A 14,389-nucleotide genomic window follows, 5' to 3' on the forward strand; every position below is an offset into this window, starting at 1 on the left:
CCCACACTCTCGTCATTTCTTCTCCCAAAGTCCCACTCCTTGAGAACATCCCCGGTCCCCATGGTCAGCCTAGATGGCAGCATTTCATGCCCTAGCATGGAGGATCTAGTCTCCCATTCCTGGGACCTCAGAGGGCTTCTCTTCTCCCCAGAGGATGCCTAACTTTTCTCTTTGGTCAGAGAAGCTGCATGAATCTTTGATGAGGGTGCCAGGTGTAATCTTTCAGAGAAGTAGGTGTCCATTTCTGGTTCAAGGTCAACCCAGGAAGAAAATGTGGACGTGCCTGGGTATGAGCAATAGTGGTTGGTCACAGACCCATTCCTGGCCATCTGGAGCCGGCTGAGGGGCAGCACTTGTGTGTCTGCAAATGCATACAGGGGATGTGTGTGAGCCTGAATTCTCATCCACATGTGGTAGGCAGGTGTCTCCACCTGTCCTGCATCTGTTAGCTGACTTAGTTCAGGCCAGACACCCAGTTACATGGACAACATCTCCCTGAACTTTTCCATCATCGCACACTTAGCACATCTGTAATTAAATGATTATTTGCTTTGTTATTTGTTCGAGATTTTCCTCCAGGACTGTTCCAGTCTTAATGATCATTGTATCCTTAGGACCTTGCCCCTGCGTGCTCATAGCAGGACATGATTAGTTACTGTCAAGGAACTAAGGACTGAAGAGTATTTGAGTGAGTGTGTGTGGTGTGTGGTGTGGTTCTCTGATGTATTATGTAAGCTGAAGGGCTTACCTGCCTGGCTCTGTGGTTCTTGGCTGAGTCGTCACCCACAATGGGAATCTCCCTTGACTGCCCCTCCCCCATCTTACGTTGATGGCTCCTTGAGGTCTTTGCTTTATTACCTGCCTTCTTCACTGAGCTACATGAGGGCAGGAAGCAAGCCCACCCTATTCATCGCTATCTGTCCAGAGTCTAGCAGAAGTATGGGGAACCCAATGAATATTTGTCGAATATATGTATGTTATGCGTGTGTCCCTACGTGCACATATAAGTGCACATCATTCTGATTTCTCTGCAGCAAGTGAAAACTGCTGTCTTAACACCCAGTGTGTGTGCTTGTGTTTGCACGGGTTGTTGACACTGGACCCTGGAGCCCCATTCCCTCCCACAGCGGTCCCCAAAAAGCATCTGCACATCTGCGCTTGTCTGTTTCCGCAGTCCCCCGGGACCAAAAAGAAATCAAGCTCTTTCTTTTTGAATAAGCCCTGGTTGCTGAAATGGGAGAAAGTATGTGTGTTGGGCCTGGCCCCCAGGCCTCTGCCAAAGGGGGTGTTCTGGCCATCATTGTCCAGTAGGATTTCTGCAACAGTGGAAATGTCTGACAGTGTCTGCTGTGTAACATGGTAGCCACTAACTATTTGAGGTCAACAGACATTTAAAATATGACTGTTGTGCCTAGGACACTGAACTTTTAATTTAATTTAATTTTAACTAATTTTAATGTAAATAGCCACATATGGCTAGTGGCTACCATACTGGAACGCACAATAAGACTTGAAAAAAAATATAGACTGTGCTTTTCCCACCCAGCACACTATGATTAAACACACCGAGAGAAGGACCGAACAGCCAGCCTGCACCATGTTTGTAGGTGGATGGGGGAACCCTACAGCCTGTCCCATTCTGGGATTCTAATAATTCTAGGCAAAAAGACCGAAGGTGCTAAGCCCCATCCACATCCACACTCAAACCCATACCTGCTGGTCATTCTACTCAGGCTCAGAGGCAGTGTGGGGTGGGGTGGTGGGGGGACAGATTCCTGCTTCAGATGAGCTGCCTGGCTTGGTGGACCCTGCACTGGACACTACCTGCTTGACCCGTCTTGGGAGCTGATGCATTAACAGCTGGGCCCCAAGGCTGTAGGCTGTTTGTAGTCCGGAGGGAAAAGAGGGTCAAAATCTGAGGGTGGTCCATCTGCAGCCCCAAATCTCTAGGAGCTCTATTCAGCCCCTGCAGAAAGCTGGTTTGAAAAACAATGGGTTCACTTAGCCATCCGGCTGAAGACAAAGAGAAACCAGGTGAAGGGGTTAAACTCCAGTATAAGTCTTCATTTGCAGCCACTAATACCGCAGCATATTATAGTCTAATCTAACCTGATCCCAGTTTAATGCAAGATTCTCCCGGCCCTGAGTGGAATACCAAAGAAAGCCTCCGTGGCTGTAATTGAAGCAGAGCCTGCAGTGGTTTAGCTGAGGGACATGAAAGGCAAATTCCAGACGGTGTTATGAATTATTGCGCCTGATGAACCTTCCTACTCTCAACAGATGCCTGCTGCCATTTAAACAGCCACTAGATCAATTAGGAATGAAAGGCACAAATCGACTCTGTACAAGGGCACTAAATTACCAGGAACTAATAATCCGCAGCACCGTGCCAGGTGGTGGGGTGCACCCCCGCCGGTCACCGCTTGCTCCCTTCTCACTGGTTGGAGGGAGGTGGGCAGCTGCTGAATGCAGAGGGGATGTGTGTGTGTGTGTGTGTGTGTGTGTGTGTACACATGTGCACCTGTCAACGAGAGCCAGTGTGAGTGTTGTATAAGTGTGCTGTCCGGTGTGTTTTTATTTTGTGTGCACACACAGTGTTGGGTCTATGCAGTGTGTATGCATGTAGGTTGTATATACAGACTGGGGTGCAGATTTTTTGTGCTGTGAATACAGTGTGCATAGGCCCTATGTTGTGTGCAGTGTGTGTGCATGTGCCATGTGTTATCTGTATGTGATTGTGCGGGGATTGAGTGTTATGTGTACACAGCACTAGTGGGTGTGTGGCAGGGGAAGAGGGATCTGCTGGTAACTACATCCTTCAGCTACTAGCACTAGAGTTGGGGTGGGAAGAGGAGGGCGGTCTCCTCTGCCACTGTCCTTGCCCCTACAGGGAGGAGAGTGATCAGGGAGGGCCTCTCTGAAGAGGCGACATTTAAATTACGCCTCAAGTGATGAGGAGGCAGTCATACAAAAATCTGAGGGAGGGGTGTTCCAAGCAGGAGAAAAAGCAAAGCACTTGAGATAGGAATGAGCTTGGCATGTTTCTGGAACAAAATCCAGATGAGCGGGGCTGGAGCAAAGTAGGCAGGAGTGGAATGGAGAGAGATGAGGTTGAAGAGGTAAGCAGGATTCAGATCATAGGTCTCAGAGAGAGCTGGGCTTTCCGGGGGTCTGAGGGTGGGGTGGGTGGAGGCATTGTCACATACATTGGGAAGCACCTCCTATGCAGAGCCACAGCGTGGGTCTTTTCTATAAACCTCTCACTTCCAGGTTTCAAATGTCCCCAGAATGTGTGTGTGTGTGTGTGTGTGTGTGTGTGTGTGTGTGTGTGTGTGTGTGATATCTAGGGATGTTTTCTATGGCTTCTGCCACATGCTTCTACGGAAACAAGCTTTCCATCCTTTCCCCAAAATTGACCAAGGGCTCATGGAGCATAGAGCATGCTTCATGGATGCTGGCATGGCTGCCTCTCTCCAGCCCCTGCCCTCCTGAGCCAAACGATCAGCTCCCAAATATTCCTTTCTCATACTCCACCCTCTCCAGGCTCCTACCTCTGGCTCTACCCACCCTTGGATCCCTGAGCCTAGGAACTCAGATGGCATCTGAGCTTAGCCACAGTTTTTCACGTGCACAGCAGCCAGGAACAGCGGGGCTCCCTGTGGCTTCCATGCTCTATACACCTGGATCCCTCCATAAACCCAGACTGTCACCTTCTACCTGCTACCTCAAGTGTAGGGACCACTGAGACACTTTGAACTGCCCTGAGAAACAGACTCAGGTTCCCAATGACTCAGCAGGGTTTGTAGCTGCAGTCATGGCATGGGCCTCTCTAATGCTGTTTCCAGCCCAGTACCCAGTCCCTTCCTCAGCTGCCAGCCTACACCTGCTGAAGGGTTGGCCAGTATTTCTAAGCTACCCTCCAACATCACCCCATATAGGTGGAGATGAGGCTGGCAGCCACCTTCAAGGAGCCCTTTCTAGCAGGGTGCAGGGTGGGGTGAATAGGGCAGGGACCTTGAGAGCTGGGCAGCTGAGCCACCTGGGACATGATGGTGCTGTGTGTGCCAGGCATGGATGGGAAGAAACCTTTCCAGTTAGGCATGGGATATTGGTTCTGTTATACTCGGCCTCCCCTGAGCTTCAGTTTGTCCAACTAAAATGGGCTTTAAGGAGTTGCTGTTGCGCTGTCTGGGTCACTGTCACGTTCAGTGGATCAATCCCTTTCAGAGGCTAGAAGCAGGAATGTGGACATTTAGTCCCAGTGCCCAGAAAACGATGAACAAGATGTGAAAGATGGCCGTTCGACTTCATTTCCAAAGAGCAGAGGACATCTGACCTCCATAAGAGCTCACCATCTCCCTCCCTGATCTCTCCCCTCTTTTCCTCCATGTCTCCTCTGCCTGACCGCCCCCCTCCACCCCAATCTCTCTTAAGCCGTTCAAAATTTGGAGGAAATAAATCTCACCGCACCAATTCAGTGAGAGTTTGAGCCTCGTCAGTGCAGAACAAATAAAAGGAGTGAACTGGCATGACATTTTACTGCAGGAGAGAGGTCGTTTCCAGCCACTAATAAAAAGGATTTGACACAGACTAATAAAGAGAAATGAATTTCTCTAATGGCCTAATTTAGCACACTCAGCACTGTGCCTGTGCCTGGGTGCTGGGAGGGCTGACAGAGCCAGGAGCAGGAGGGACTCGTGGCTCCAGGAGAGGGCAAGAAGGGATGATCTCAAATAACATTTTATTAGTTCTTTTTTCTTTTCTGAGTCCCTCTCCCCACCCCACCCTCAGCACCTCTCCTCAGGAGCATCTGAACCAAAATCAAGCTCAGGATACGCTGTTCCTGTTAACGATCCAAAGAAATACAGGACCCCCCCCCTTCTGCAGAATCGCAGTCGTGCGTTAGCTTAAGGTGATTAAACCGGATGTGTTGATTTCTACAGGGGTTTAAGCCATCATTCGGTTTAATTACTTCTGACATTTCTGATTTCGTGTTTTTTACATCACCCAAATTCATTGGCCTGGAATGCCCAGTTTGGGGCCAGGATGTATGGGAGCAGCCCCTGACACCCTGGTCTCAAACTGGGCAGGATTTTGGCTGAAGCCTTTTGCAGAGGTGAATGTCACCCTCTCTGTAGCAGCGGAATCTGAGACAACTTGCTCAAGCCTCAGTTTTTCTTTAGGGCAAAGCGATCCCCCCTCCCCCAACACACACATACACCCAACACACACACACACACACACACACACACACACACACACACTTCTGGTAAGGCTTCTGAGAGCATCCTTGGGCAGGCGGGCTTCAGCACAGCCCATTTTAGCCCTCCCCACCTCCAGACAGATGTTCTTAATATAAATTGTCCCAATAGGTTTCCCTAACATTTTCAAAGACCGCCTGGGATGGAGACCACAACTTCCTGGTATTTCTTATACTCATCTCTGACTTGAAGTTTCCCTATAAGACTGAAGCTCATTTCCTTTTGTTGAAAGGACTCAAGAAAACACAAGAGGACTCTTTTCTGCTTCCCTTCCTGCCTCCTTGGACAACCTAGGTTTAAAAAAAAAAGTTTTTTAAAGATGTCTTTCTGTAGTAGATCAGAAACAGAGAAGCAGAGACAGGAAAAAGAAGGAATGCAAAACTAGAGAGCTTTAGAGAGGCCAAGATGCAAAGAACAGGAGAGACAGGGGCAGAGGATAGATATGTAGACAGAAACAGAGCGCCACAGGCTGGTGGGGAATGGTCACACATGGGGGATGGGGTGGGGGGACATTAGTGTTGATTCTCTTTCTGGCTGATAAACCTTGTGATTCACAGTCATGCCACTCCATCACTTCTGAGCCTCTCAGCCATCCCTTCCCTTGTGACCTTGGCCAGGACTGCAGACCTCAATTATGGGTCCAGCCAAGTGTGTGGCAGCTTGCTTGGCTATCCACCTCCTCTCCCTGTGACTGACCTTGGAGCCTCCAGGCCTGTCCTGCACTTTACCTACAGCCTAGACTCATCCGGCTGTGGGGGAGATGGACAGGGGAGACCCAGGGTCAGCGCCCACCCCTCCCTGAGCCCTGACTGCTTCTTCCAATGGGAATGGGGGATCAGAGCCACCAGGCCCTTCCTAGCTGGGAGGGGGATAGATGATGGACCAGAAGGTGGAATGTATGGTAGGTGAGCAAAATTTCTGGGTGGAGATTTTCAGTGATGAGCCAGTGGGACCAGAGGCCTGGTCAGACCGCTGCCAAGGACATTAGTCTGTTGGCTGGCGAGGTGGTGCAAGCAGCGACTAGGCTGGCTCCCCAGTTCCCCAACCGAGTATCCGCTGACACACACATTGGAGGGCCCAAGTTGCCAAAGGCCCACCACCCTGGAAACTCTGCCTAAAGGCAGGAATTTTGACCCTTTTTTTCTAGTGCACCAAATCAGAGGTCATTGCGATGACAGCATCAGAGACAACAACACCCTAGAGCCACTTTCCAAGATAGCCCCCTGCCCCTTTCCTGGGCATCTATTCATGGCCGGGAAGCCCACTGCAAGTATTCATTCCTTGCCCTGAAATTTATCCTGGAGGCTGATGAAATCAAGTCAGCATCCTCAGATGAATACCCAAGGCTCTTCACGGTGTGGCCTCAGCTTTCTTTTCAGTGTTTCTCCTCGACAGACAGAGAATGTGGTGGATGAATGGAGAGCAGGTGGCCCTGGGACCCTGTATCGGCACTGACCCCCTTCACCAGCTCAGGCAACACGGACTCCTGTGCTCCTGCTGGTCCTTCAACCTGAAATGCCTGTACCAGCATCTCTACCTGTGCCTTCCAGCCATCTTTAAAATCGAGCTCAAAGTGTTATCGCTTCTATGAAGGCTCTCCCGAAGGTCTGTTTAACAAGAGGAATCATTACCTCCTCTGACCCCTCAGGAATGCTTCTCGTTTCCACCTGGACCTCATCCCAATTTAGGGGGAGAAGCTGGGTGGTCTGAAACAAGCATAGACTTTGGAGTCACATAACTGTGTGACTTTGGGACAAGTTACTAAATTTCTCCGAGCCTCAGTTTCTTTCCTCTTTTATAAAACAGGAACAATACCACTACCACGAAGGTGATTGTAAGGATTAAATGAAGACGCATGTAGAGTGTCTGGCACTTAATAAGCTGTTCCTTTTCCCTGGAATAATGTGTGGGCACCTTTTTTATTCAGGGCAACATTGACACCATCCGTTCCAATCAATTTATATTCCCATCTCCACTGACTCATTTGGCAGGGAAAACAAGCCCACATGCCAATTCAAATAGAGGTACAGAGAGAGGAGGAGGAGGGGCAATGCATAATGTATCAAAATCCAGAACCTCATTTATTTAACCAAAAAAACACTGCCAGTACGAATTTATTTTTATTTTCCTTATGACACTTATTAAATTCTACTAACTAGGTGTTTGTGCATAGATCTGTCTTCCTCACTACATGGTGAGCTCCGCTGGTCCATGACCTCATCATATCTCGGTCTGAATTCCCAGAGGTCAAGCATAGCGTCTGGCACACAGCAGAGGATCAGTAAATATTTGGTGAATCAAAGCATGGGAATGAATGAATGAATGAAGAAGCACTGGCTATGGGAATGAAGGTTCTGAGACACAATCCTAAAGTTCTTCTGGGCTGAGAATCCGTTCCTACTAAGGTACTGGGATCAGATATGGCCACCTGGCAGCTTCTAGCTACAGTCGCTACAAAGGGACCTACCTTCTTTGGGCTCTGCTGGGGTGTGTACGGGGTGGGGGCTGGCAGGGTCCCAGAGGGAGGGGAGTGATATGAAGAAAGTGCTCACCCAGCCCTCTACTCCTCCTCCCTTTGATGGTACCAGATGGAGAGAGCAGAGTGGGGTGGAGGGGAATAAGCCAGCAGCTCCTGGTTGGATGTATTTTTACTTCAGGTGTGACGTTGACACCATTCGGATGTATTTTTAGTCCTGCCCAGTGGGCGGTGTGTTAGCCTGGGTTGCCTTGGAGAGGACTTCTTCTTGTTGCTAAATTGGAATTGCATCTGCTAGGGTCCGGGGGGCCTCCAACTGGTGCTCCTCCCCCAGGTGGTGGACAGGTCTATTCCTGGCAAGTGTGGGGCCAAGGGCAAGCCAGAGTCCACTCTGTCCCCTCCCTACACACACACACACACACACAAACACACACACACACACACACCTCCCTCCTGGCACATTTAGAAAAATGTGAAATCTCAAGAAATAATTGTTAAGGCTAGTAGGCAAAGGCAAGAATACAAAGAACCTAAAACTTGAGACCTGGTAGGAGCTCATGTCCGGCCTCTTCATTTTCTTTCCAGTTTTATTGAGAAATAATTGACATATTGTATAAGCTTGAAGTATACAGCATGATGGCTTCATCTACATATATTATGAATAGATTGCCACAATAGGCTCAGTTACCATCTATCTTCTCAGATAGATACAATAAAAAGAAAAAAGGAAAACTAATTTTCTACTTGGGATGAAAACTCAGGATTTATTCTCTTAACAACTTTCCTGTATATCATATAGAAGTGGTAACTACAGTCACCATGCTGTACATAACATCTCTAGTAGTTATTTATCGTAAAACTGGAAGTTTGTACCTTTGACCACCTTCCTCCAGTTTTCCTTTCCCCTACTAAGAACCACAGTTTGAAATCTTTTTTTATGAGTTCAGTTTGTTTGTTTGTTTGTTTGTTTTTAGAATCCACCTATAAGTGAGATCATACAGTATTTATCTTTCTCCATTTGACCTATTTCACTTAGCATAATGCCTTCAAGGTCCATCCATGTTGTCACAAATGGTAAGATTACCTCATTTTTTAGGGCTGAATATATATTCTTTATTCATTTATCCATCGATGGACACCTAGGTTGCTTCCATGTCTTGGCTGTTATAAATAATGTTGCTATGAAGATGTGCGTGTAAGCAGCTTTTTGAGTTAGTATTTTTGTTTCCTTTGGATATATACCCAGAACTTGAATTGCTGGATTAAATGGTAGTTTAATTCTTTTAGAAACCTCCACACTGTTTTCCAAAGTGGCTGTACCAATTTGCTTTCCCACCAACAGTGCATGAGAGGGTCCCTTTTCTCCACATCCTCGCCAGCTATCACTTGATTTTTTGATGACCAACGCCTTCATTTTAAGGAGAGGTAACTCAGGCACACACATGAAAAGAAGTGTCTTTCTTGAGGTTCGACAGCTGGTGAGAGGCAGTCAGAGCTTCTATCCAAGTCACCAGAGATTCTGCCAGTTCAGAAGGAAAAAGCACTTTGGGGGAAAAGCTGGTGTGGAAAGGGAAGCTCTGTCCATTGTGCCTTGGTCACTGACAGTGACAAAACATATACCCACACACATTTGGTGGCACTCTGTAAGTTACAAAGTGCTTTTCCATGTGCTTATTGCATTTAAATACCCAATATTCTTATTATTCCCATTTTACTGAATAGCAAACCAGAGGTGTCATGTGGTTAAATAATTATATCAAGCTAATAAGTGACTGAGTTGAGATTTAAATCTGGGTATCCAAACTCCAAACTTGTGCTTTTCTCTCTTCCCACATACTATTTTTGAATGATTATTAGACTTATTTCATCTTCCTCCCCCTCTTTTTTTTTTCTCTGCTGTCCTTGAGTCACATATATGTGTCCTGGGGTCACAGAACTGAGCTACCATGTTTACCCTTCCGGGCATCAGGATGCTTACAGCCCAAGAGAACCTCTGCTCATCAAATGAGTTTTCAAAAGTACCTTGTCTCCTAACAATACTTTATGTGTTTAGAGAGGACATTAACATTTTTATAGGTCTTTTGTTTTCTCATTTGACACCTACCTGGTAGGAGAGGAAAGCTTATTTAAAGAGGTTTAATGACGTGCTCAATGGTAGAGTCAGAACTTAGACTGAACTCTCAGTCTTATGTCCCTTCCACTTGACCATGAAATGGACCAGTGCTTGGGAAAAATCAGAGAGTGGTGCTATGGTTAAAAGAAGGGCAATGCTGGCTCAGTGCAGCCCTGATGAGAAGTCATCAGCCATCTGAGCTCTCAGAGCCCCTGCTTGCTGGCTCTCCTCCCACCCCACCCAACCCCACTTGCACTAGTGGGGAGCCCAACTACTGGTTGTCTTCCCTCTGGTAAGAGGCAGATCCAGTCTCTACTTATCACAGCAACTACTCACAAATGGAGCCACCATTCATTGTGAGCCTTCTACGTGCCAAGCACTGTCTCTGTTAGCATTGGCTATCTCCTTTAATTCTAACATAACCTTGTGAGGATGAAAGTCATTAGGATTCCAGGCTCTGCATCTTGTATCAGTGTTGGCCAGATACCTGGGCTTCTCAGTCCTGCCTAGGCCAGGTGGGGAGCTGTGGGACAGCAGGACGCACTGCCTCTGCACACACCTGCTCCCTGGGCTGGGAAGCTGCAGCCTCTGTGCCTGGCAGCAGCATGTGTGGGGGCTGCGATTGGGGCGGGATAGTCAGATGCCCACAGGAAGGGCAGGGAACAGGCTTTGACTGGTGCCGGGAGAGAACTGAACATGGTTTTACTTCCAGATTATGGCTCCAGCAGGGTCACTCCCCTGACTGTGGTCAACAGCTGAGATGTCAGCTCTGATGCCAGTGAATCCACCTGCTTCAAACAGCCAGAAGTGTCTGTTAGAGCTCCCAGCCCATAAAGTCCAGCGTAGGATGAAGCCCGGAACATCTGCTCCCAGCACTTAGTCCAGAAGCAGCTGGTCCGGACTTTTCCACTTGGAATGGCTAAACTTGTGCCACACTATTCTCAGGCCAGCTCACCCAGCATGTTCCAGGAATGACCAAGCACAATGCCAGGGAAGGCATAGGGTTAAGCCCCAGGGTTAGCTCTCTGGAGCCAGAACACCCTTTGGTCGCAAGGTGGAAGAGTTCCCTCACACTTCATTAGGAAGTTCCCGTTCCCAGGGTCCTGGCCCATCAGCTGCTCAAGAGGACAGTCACAAAAGGCCCCGCCCCTCTGTCCAGCCCCAAGCCTAGGGGCTCCTCCCACTCCATCTTCCAGCCCAGCCCCAGGAAAGGCAGATAGGCTATCATTTCTCATGGGCTTCACCTCCCTTGGGAAAAGCAGTGCAACTCTCCCACACTGCACTGTGGGCCAGTAGTGTGCAGTCAATTACACAAATACTTTTTTAAGCCCATCCTCTGCGCCAAGTTTATGATAGTTACTTTCTACGTCATCTTTCTCCCTCTTCCCGGACCAATTCTTCCTTATTCAGAACTCCCCCTGGGACTTAACATGATGCTTTACGTATAGCAGACTTCAGTGAGTTTAATTGAACTGCAGTGTGAAGACCACTCACCTGGGAGCCCTCACTGTCTTGCCTCTTGGTGCACCGCCTCTCAGCATTTACCTTCTAGCCTGACCAACCCCTGCTTGCATTTTCCCAAACTTCTAATAGCAGCGAACACCTACAGAGTGCTCACCATCTGCCAGATCCTTCCCCAAGCTCTTTGTACATTACTCCATTTACTCCTCATCCAAAGCCTGATGAAGACATAGTGCTATTGTTAGGTAGGCTTATGTTACAGTTGAGAAAATGAGGCCCAGAAAGGTTTAGTGCCCCGTGGTGAAGCCAGAGGGTAAACCCGGGCAATCTAAATCCAAAGGCTGTGATCCTCACCCTGGATTCCACCTCCTTGAATGCATCAGACCCCTTCCATTCCAAACAGGCCATGGGGACACACGCTGGCTCCTCTGTGTAAATCACCCCACCCCACTCCAGTCTACCTAGCAAACATTGATCTGTATGACAGGTATTATCATATATGATCTAAGTTTAGTCTAGCTATTACTATTTCCTTTTTACAGTTAAAACAGAGGCTCAGAGAGATTAACGTGTCCAAGGCGACAAAGTCAGTTATCACTAAGTCTGTTTCTAGAGCTCACCCCACTGCTCCGCACAGCCGCTCTGCAACATTTGCACCTCGAGCTATAGGACTATCAGGATCAGACCTGGAATTTCAGTGGCCTTTAGAAGGATGGTCTCTAAGGGAGCGATTTGAATACGCTCACTGCCCTCTTCTGACCCTTCTCCGAATGAGTGTGGATTCTAGAGGAACCCAGTCTGGATGAGACAGGAACAAGTGTAATACAAACAGGGCTTTAGAAATGTATGTTGCTTTTATTGAACTAGAATGGGATTGCAGCATGAGCTCTCTAGGGGCAGGTCACACGGGTAGAAGGTCTGAGTTTGTGGTTTACAGAGAGATGAGATTGACGTGAAGAACTGGAAATGCTATATGGAGAGGTCATGATTCTGAAAGCTGAGAAACTAAAAAGGCAGAAGCATGGTTTGATGCAGGGTTTCCGGAGCTGCCAGGCAGGAGTTTGTTGATGGATAAAGCAGGAAAGGCTTGGGATCTACTTGGAGATGGTGTATAAGTTGGGGGGTGATGATGAGGCTTTCCTCAAGCAAATGGAAAGAGATAGACACTGCTGGGTACGGTCTAGAAAGGAGAAAATTCACTGCCTTCGGGTTAAGAGGGGAAAAAAAATCACAATTGCAAATTTTTATAAAGCACTTACTCTGTGCCAGGTTCTGTACTAAGTATTAATTTATTAAGAGAAAACATTTCAAATTTAGAAGCCAGGAGTAGACCAGATAAGTCAATGAAGACCAAGGAATGTTGGATCATGGCTAAAGGTATGAGTAAAACCATTCCAAAGAATCAGTTATAAGATGTGCTAACCTGTTTTAAAACAGAAACTATGCGCCTGTAACTTGGCCACCTGTGTGGGGTTTATATAATACTTTAGTCTGGCGAAAGCCAACTGTGTGCATCTTTTCCCAGTTCTGTTCAGCGGCATCACGTTGGTAGATTAACGTGTCCAAGGGCCATGGCGAGAGCATTTACCCCGTGGCAACTGACAAATGCTACAGGTCAGGGCTCTCCCCTACCCTTGACCCTGAGAGCCAGTTTGCCAGCACACCAACCTAGAACCATGGTGTATATATGGGGTACTGCCTAGCCGAGTTCATGAATCCATTTGATAAGCACTGATTTAGCACATGCTTCATCCAAGCTGCTGACTCTAAGGTGCTGGGGATAAATCAATGAGTAAAACAGACATAGACCCTGCCTTCATGGAGTTAACGATCTCGGGGGTGGGGGGTGAAGGGTGGGTAGGGGGATGGGAGTGGGGATGGAAATAATGTTAACACAATCAATTCAATTGTGAGTAATGCCACAAAGCGGAAATACAGTTGACCCTTGAACTGTACGGGCCCAGTTATACATGGATTTTTTTCCCCCAGTAAGTACTGTTGGCCCTCTGTATCCACTGATTTCTTATCCAAAATTCAATCAACCATGAATCAAAAACAGTGTTTTTACATTCCCAACTCAGATTCCCCCACCACGGGTCAAAAGTACTGTTTTTCAGCTGCCATTGTTGAATCTGCAGATGCAAAGGGCCAACTATAGTGCAGTTTCGGGGGAGTCAAAAGTTACACTCAGGTTTTCAACTGCACAGGGGTCAGTACCCCTAAGCTCCTGTGTTGTTCAAGGTCAGCTGCATAGAGTGCAGCAGCCATTCACCCTCTCCACCTGATCTGCAGCTCAATTCTCCAGCATTTTGAGTGGAGCAGCAAAGCACAACTGCCCCACTATTTTCTCAGTGCTCATGCCTCCAGCCTAGCATTTCCCATCAATAATAGGTAACTTCTTCAGCACCAGAGAGGTTTTGAGCCTTAGGGGTGAAAACCAACATGCCTCATGAGCAGTCTCAGCAAAGCCAACCTCCTCCCCCACTCGCACCTGGCCAGGCCGAGCTCCCTGCCACTCTTCTGCTCCCCAGGACATCATGGTTTCCATGGGAACCCACTCACTTCAAAGGGGAAGGAAGGAGACTGGAGGGGAGGAGGGAAAGTGAAAGCTGGATTAACCTCACCCTCTTGGCCCTGATTCCACACTGCTGGCAACCTAACCGCCAGGTCCCACACAGCACCTGACACTCTCCACCAGCACGGAGAGATGGGGTGCTGTGGTCCAAGTGACATTTTAACTTCTTGGGGGAAAAACCCTGGGGTTGAGGTGGGGGCTGAGGAAGGACAGAGTTGAGTGGGTCCAAGCCTGCAGACCCCACTGCATGGCCCCCTCCTCAGACCCCCTCCCAATTTTGCTCCTGGGCCACAAACACAATTACCCGCGATGTGCATCCAATCACGGGATCTGCTCAGATTAGACTGCAGTCATTAATCTGAGCAGGACTCCTGGCTGCCTTGCTGATTAGCCCAGATGATGCTCTGGTATGATCCAATTAAAGACAGACTTGGCCTCCCCTCTGCCCCTACACACACACACACACACACACACACACACACACACACACACACACACACACA

General features: G+C 48.1%; 1 protein-coding gene across 2 annotated transcripts in view; it reads right to left on the reverse strand.

The window, feature by feature from the left end:
• The window catches only part of PKNOX2 (PBX/knotted 1 homeobox 2), an 82,748-nt gene that overhangs the window by 48,381 nt on the left and 19,978 nt on the right, over positions 1–14,389 (reverse strand). The window lies entirely within an intron of this gene.

This window comes from Hipposideros armiger, unplaced genomic scaffold, assembly GCF_001890085.2.
Source record: "Hipposideros armiger isolate ML-2016 unplaced genomic scaffold, ASM189008v1 scaffold_291, whole genome shotgun sequence".
In the NCBI taxonomy this organism is placed as follows: domain Eukaryota; kingdom Metazoa; phylum Chordata; class Mammalia; order Chiroptera; family Hipposideridae; genus Hipposideros; species Hipposideros armiger.